Genomic DNA, 7500 nt, shown 5'->3' with positions numbered 1-7500 from the left:
TCTTCTTCTTCTTCTTCTTCTTCTTCTTCTTCTTCTTCTTCTTCTTCTTCTTCTTCTTCTTCTTCTTCTTCTTCTTCTTCTTCTTTTATTCTTCTTCTCCTTCTTCTTCTTCTCTTCTTCTTCTTTTTCTTTTTCTTTTTCTTTTTCCTTTTTCTTTTTCTTTTTTCTTTTTCTTTTTCTCTTTTCTTTTTCTTTTTCTTTTTCTTCCTTCTTCCTCCTTCTTCTTCTTCATGCGTGGACTTGTTTGAAGCAGCTGTGAGTGTCCAGTAAGAAAAGTAGAAGGTCATGAAAAGCAAACAAAGTATTATCAGCAAACATAATAAAATTTGCATTTTAATATCAGCAGTATAGTTTTTTAATTCAAATGTTTTTTCAATTTTTCTTGTAGGTAAACACCACCTCACGTACGATAGCATTGCCTTGCTAGCATTTTCAGGTGTACATCACAATGTAATACACTCAGGATTTTAGCATGCTAACATTAGCATGAGCTCATTTAGCAGGTCACACATTTGGCTATTTCACTATTGCTAACTGTAAGCATGCTATTGTCAATGTGTTGTCGTAATGCCGTTAGCGTGCTAGCCTTCTTTTTGTTTTTCCACTCATTTTGCTCATATTTTTACTTGATGCTATCTGGCTAGTGAGCTAACTGTTAGCATTTCAGTTCAGCTTTGGCTCCTCAGCATATATATGTGTGTGTGTGTGTGTATATGTATGCATACAAACATATATATATATATATATATATATATATATATATATATATATATATATATATATAATTACATGTGTATATATACATATATGTACAGTATGTATATGTATATATATGTATATATATATATATATTAGTCTGTGGACCACCATGGAAAAGTTTGGGCACCCCTGACCACACACACACACACACACACACACACACACACACACACACACACACACACACACACACACACACACACACACACACACACACACACACACACACACACACACACACACACACACACACACACACACACACACACACACACACACACACACACACACACACACACTCACACACGGCCTTTATTGCCTCCATGGTGTCTACTGGCTATAAAAAAGGCGTCCATGAAGTGTTTGAGCCGGAAGCAGAAGGTCCAAAGTGTGAGATCAGTGTTTGGGGGATCTGCTGGTGCAAATGTTGAACTGGTGCACTGAATGATTGAGAAGTTCCAAAAGGAATGAGAAGTTCCACAATGAATGAAAAGTTCCACAATGAATGAGAAGTTCCACAATGAATGAAAAGTTCCACAATGAATGAGAAGTTCCAGAATGAATGAAAAGTTCCACAATGAATGAAAAGTTCCACAATGAATGAGAAGTTCCACAATGTATGAGAAGTTCCACAAGGAATGAGAAGTTCCACAATGAATGAAAAGTTCCACAATTAATGAGAAGTTCCACAATAAATGAGAAGTTCCACAGTGAATGAGAAGTTCCACAATGAATGAAAAGTTCCACAATAAATGAGAAGTTCCACAGTGAATGAGAAGTTCCACAGTGAATGAGAAGTTCCACAGTGAATGAGAAGTTCCACAATGAATGAGAAGTTCCACAGTGAATGAGAAGTTCCACAATGAATGAGAAGTTCCACAGTGAATGAGAAGTTCCACAATGAATGAGAAGTTCCACAATGAATGAGAAGTTCCACAAGGAATGAGAAGTTCCACAATGAATGAGAAGTTCCACAGTGAATGAGAAGTTCCACGATGAATGAGAAGTTCCACAATGAATGAGAAGTTCCACAAGGAATGAGAAGTTCCACAATGAATAAGAAGTTCCAAAATTAATGAGAAGTTCCACAATGCATGAGAAGTTCCACAATGAATGAGAAGTTCCACAATGCATGAGAAGTTCCACAATGAATGAGAAGATCCACAATGAATGAGAAGTTCCACAATGAATGAGAAGTTCCACAATGAATGAGAAGTTCCACAATGAATGAAAAGTTCCACAATGAATGAGAAGTTCCACAATGAATGAAAAGTTCCACAATGAATGAGAAGTTCCACAGTGAATGAGAAGTTCCACAATGAATGAGAAGTTCCACAAGGAATGAGAAGTTCCACAATTTGGCCTCACCAGAAGAAGAGGACATGCAGGTCTGCATGAGAGTGACGTAGTCTCAGGCTAACGTGCTGAGACTGCTGTGGCCCACATTGATCATGATTAGTTTGGATAAATGTCCTGTTGGCGAGCACGCCTGGACGAGCCGCACTCGCCTTTCAGGTCTGAGCCAGCTCAAGGTGAAGACTGCAGAGCGGACAGGAAGTCAATTAGCCACTGCAGCCTGGCCAGTCCACGTCAGTCCCAGCAGGACTTCTCGGGAGTGTTGGCCTCAATGTTGCAAATCAACTTGTGCTTCTATCAGTTGTTGTCAGCATTTCAGGTGAAAGTGGAGCAGCCTGAGGGTCCGTGGCCACATTTGTCTACTAGCATGTCTCTACTAGCATGTCCGTGGCCTCATTTGTCTACTAGCATGTCTCTACTAGCATGTCCGTGGCCTCATTTGTCTACTAGCATGTCCGTGGCCACATTTGTCTACTAGCATGTCCGTGGCCACATTTGTCTACTAGCATGTCCGTGGCCACATTTGTCTACTAGCATGTCCGTGGCCACATTTGTCTACTAGCATGTCCGTGGCCACATTTGTCTACTAGCATGTCCGTGGCCACATTTGTCTACTAGCATGTCTCTACTAGCATGTCCGTGGCCTCATTTGTCTACTAGCATGTCCGTGGCCACATTTGTCTACTAGCATGTCCGTGGCCACATTTGTCTACTAGGATGTCCGTGGCCACATTTGTCTACTAGCATGTCCGTGGCCACATTTGTCTACTAGCATGTCCGTGGCCACATTTGTCTACTAGGATGTCCGTGGCCACATTTGTCTACTAGCATGTCCGTGGCCACATTTGTCTACTAGCATGTCCGTGGCCACATTTGTCTACTAGCATGTCCGTGGCCACATTTGTCTACTAGCATGTCCGTGGCCACATTTGTCTACTAGGATGTCCGTGGCCACATTTGTCTACTAGCATGTCCGTGGCCACATTTGTCTACTAGCATGTCCGTGGCCACATTTGTCTACTAGCATGTCCGTGGCCACATTTGTCTTCTAGCATCAATTATAATCTACAATATTGACTTTTAGCAAGTTTGACAGAAGCAGCTCAACAATAGCAGTGTAAGCTAGCATTAGCTCGCTGCCATCAATGCGCCGCTAAAATAGTGCGCCTGCGTTAGCACTTATAATAACAATATCACTCATATTTGCTTCATTTTCAGGTCACCACATGTAAATAGAATATTGTTGTTGGATGTTTTTAGTGTGGATGTTTTCTAGTGAGAGGACCCTCCTCCATCTGTTCACTCAATTGTTACATATTTATTTACAATGCATAAACAAATAAAAACATATGGATTGTGAATGATATCATGTTTACATATTTCCAGTATGACTGACCTAATAATATGGTCAGAAGTGTTACTACAATGACGTAGAATCTAGGGAAATTACCCAAGTTCTTCGGAGTGGAATATTGAAAATGGCCGACTGAATTTGTGTCATTTAGTGATGTTTCGACGATATTCTCACATACTTTGCAGATTGTAAATACAATTGTACATGTTTAATAACACTATGAAACACAAACACGTTTATTAAGTAAAAACTTTTTACACTCTGCTGATATTTTAACATTCATTTTTCATACCATAGGGTGACATCATAGTGTAACAGTGACATCATAGGGTGACATCATAGTGTATCAGTGACATCATAGGGTGACATCATAGGGTAACAGTGACATCATAGGGTAACAGTGACATCATAGGGTGACATCATAGGGTAACAGTGACATCATAGGGTGACATCATAGGGTAACATAGTGACATCATAGTGTGACATCATAGTGTAACAGTGACATCATAGGGTGACATCATAGGGTAACATAGTGACATCATAGGGGACATCATAGGGTGACATCATAGTGTGGATAATGCATATGTTTAAGAGTTATTTTTTTAAATTCATAATCATGTTTGAATCAGCTCATATTTTTCCATGTATACTCTGTATACTAGTTTCTCTTTGTCTTCAGATTGCCTGTTTAGACAGGGTCGTAAACCATCAGGAATGGGGGGGGGGGGGGGAGATGGGGGCTTTCTTTGTGTGAAAAGAGTTGCTTTTTCCTTTGGAATGCCAGATCAACTTGGGCTACGCATTTGTATGTGTTGTTCGAGGCTGGTCTCTATTCTCAAATATTTGACAATAAATTACAAAATACCTATTCTGTGCTTGGTGGTACCTTTGAGTTCAGTTATATGTCATCTAAAGAACTTGGGACTGACCAGCGTTTTACATCCCACTTGGAGGAACATCTGGTCAAACGCAACAATAGTATCACATCATAGGGTAACAGAGTGACATCATAGTGACATCATAGTATCACATCATAGGGTAACAGGGTGACATCATAGCATCACATCATAGGGTAACAGAGGGACATCATAGTATCACATCATAGGGTAACAGAGTGACATCATAGTATCACATCATAGGGTAACAGAGGGACATCATAGTATCACATCATAGGGTAATAGAGGGACATCCTAGTATCACATCATAGGGTAATAGAGTGACATCATAGCATCACATCATAGGGTAACAGAGGGACATCATAGTATCATATCATAGGGTAACAGAGTGACATCATAGTATCACATCATAGGGTAACAGAGGGACATCATAGTATCACATCATAGGGTAACAGAGTGACATCATAGTATCACATCATAGGGTAATAGAGGGACATCATAGTATCACATCATAGGGTAACAGAGGGACATCATAGTGACATCATAATATCACATCATAGGATAACAGAGTGACATCATAGGGAGACAGAATGATATCATAGACCGATACCATAGGGAGACAGGATGACATTATTGGGAGATATCATAGGGTGACATAATAGTATCACATCATAGGGTAACAGAGTGACATCATATAATAACAGGGTGACATCATAGGTGGACATCATAGGGTGACATCATAGGGTGACATCATAGTATCACATCATAGGGTAACAGAGTGACATCATATAATAACAGGGTGACATCATAGGGTGACATCATAGGGAGACATCATAGGGTGACATCATAGTATCACATCAAAGGGTAACAGTGACATCATATAATAACAGGGTGACATCATAGGGTGACATCATAGGGAGACATCATAGGGTGACATCATAGTATCACATCATAGGGTAACAGAGTGACATCATATAATAACAGGGTGACATCATAGGGTGACATCATAGGGAGACATCATAGGGTGACATCATAGTATCACATCATAGGGTAACAGAGTGACATCATATAATAACAGGGTGACATCACAGGGTGACATTATCAGATGGCTTGATTGATGGACTATAACTGTCATGAGATGGTATTTTTATTTTATTTTAGTATTTTTTTTGTCATAAAGAAATACAATCATGTGTGCTTACGGACTGTATCCCTGCAGACTGTATTGATATATATTGATATATTAATAACTGTATCCCTTGCAGACTGTATTGATATATATTGATATATTAATAACTGTATCCCTTGCAGACTGTATTGATATATATTGATATATTAATAATTGTATCCCTTGCAGACTGTATTGATATATATTGATATATAATGTAGGAAGCAGAATATTAATAACAGAAAGAAACAACCCTTTTGTGTGAATGGGGGAGGGAGCTTTTTTGGGTTGGTGCACTAATTGTAAGTGTATCTTGTGTTTTTATGTTGATTTAATAAAAATAAATAAATAAATAAAATAAATAAAATAATTAAAATAAATAAAATAAATAAAATAAATAAAATAAATAAAATAATTAAAATAAATAAAATAAATAAATATTAATATATTATTATTTTAATTTCTTGTGCGGCCCGGTACCAATCGATCCACGGAGCAGTACCGGGTTGCGGCCCGGTGGTTGGGGACCATTGTTGTAGTCCATGCTAAGTATTAAGCTTCAAGTGCGATCAGCACTTTGTTCCTTCGTCTTGTTTTCCCTTTTTTTGTACCTCTTTGAGTTTTGTTGAAATTAAATCATGTTCCTACCTGCACGTCCTGTCCGGAGTCGTCCATTTGCCTTCCTGGGAGAACCACCCCGCAGTTAGCGTAAACACCGTCGTGACAATAACAAATGTAACCTTTTATAGTGTTTTAGTGTTATTAATGTGTAATTAAGGTGTTATTATTAAACCCCCCCCCCCCCCCTCTGCCCCATCCCAACATTGTCAATCCCATCAATCATTTGTGCTGCAACAATAGTAGGTCTAACTGTAAAACATTTTACAGTGTTTTTATGTCATTAATGTGTTATTATTCATACACCCCGCCCCTCACAACAGTGTCAATCCCCTAAATCCTGTGTGTGGCAAATAATTTTGGGCCAACTATTATAGTTTTTACGTGATTAACTTTTATAGTTGTTTTATGTTATTAACATGTAATTAAGGTGTTATTATTCATAATCCTCCCCAACAGTATCAAAATATTCCCAAACTTGTCCCAATTGTTTGTGCTACAATTGTGCTGCACAATGTTTTTGTCTATTACAGTGTTTACGTTATTAACTATTATAATTGTTATGTTATTAACATGTAATTAACATGTTATTATTGACATTCACCCCCTACGATTTTTAAACTATTGTAGTTCGTACGATAGTTACACAGAACGTTATGGATGGACGTCTTCCAGATCGTTCCATGTGACCGTGTGCCGTCCATCTTGAAAGCGGGCGTCCTACCAGGCGGCGTTTCCCGCCATAAATAAAGCAGGCGGCGTTGACACAACGTGTTCCTTCCACAACGTCGCTCGTGTTCGTGTCTGCGGCCGCCGATTGTTCCGTGCGGCGGCGGCGCAGCGCCGGCTGACGTCGCTGGAAATAGCAAAGCGCACTTTGCATGCATCTCTGGAGGGCGGCGGCGGGCGAGCGAGCGTCTGCTCGTTAGCGCCCCTCTCGCCAGCCCCGCCTCCAGGAAGGAAGGCAGGAGTTAATCAAGGCCCGTCTTCGCACCAGACGGACGCCACAAGGAGGCGGTTAGCGTTCCCGCGTGTAGCCGCTTAATAATGGAGGCGTGGCTAAGCGAGGTAACCTTCATGAAGACCCACACGCCACAAGACCATCAAACATTCATCACGGCCGCTGCAACACGGAGAGCGCCCCGTACATAGAAATGTGTCTATATGTATGTATATATATATATATATATATATATATATATATATATATATATATATATATATATATATATATATATATATATATATATATATATATATTTAAAATTTATTTTATTTTATTTTTTATTTTTTTAATCTCTATATATTTTATATATATATATATATATAAAATATATAGAGATTAAAAA

The 7500-nt window shown here is 39.0% G+C and overlaps 1 protein-coding gene across 2 annotated transcripts in view; it reads left to right on the top strand.

The window, feature by feature from the left end:
* LOC133638841 (glutamate receptor ionotropic, delta-1-like) overlaps nt 1–7500 on the top strand; it is an 81601-nt gene that overhangs the window by 7143 nt on the left and 66958 nt on the right. The window lies entirely within an intron of this gene.

Source organism: Entelurus aequoreus, linkage group LG21 (assembly GCF_033978785.1).
Source record: "Entelurus aequoreus isolate RoL-2023_Sb linkage group LG21, RoL_Eaeq_v1.1, whole genome shotgun sequence".
NCBI lineage: Eukaryota > Metazoa > Chordata > Actinopteri > Syngnathiformes > Syngnathidae > Entelurus > Entelurus aequoreus.
This window is presented reverse-complemented; position numbering and strand designations above follow the sequence as displayed.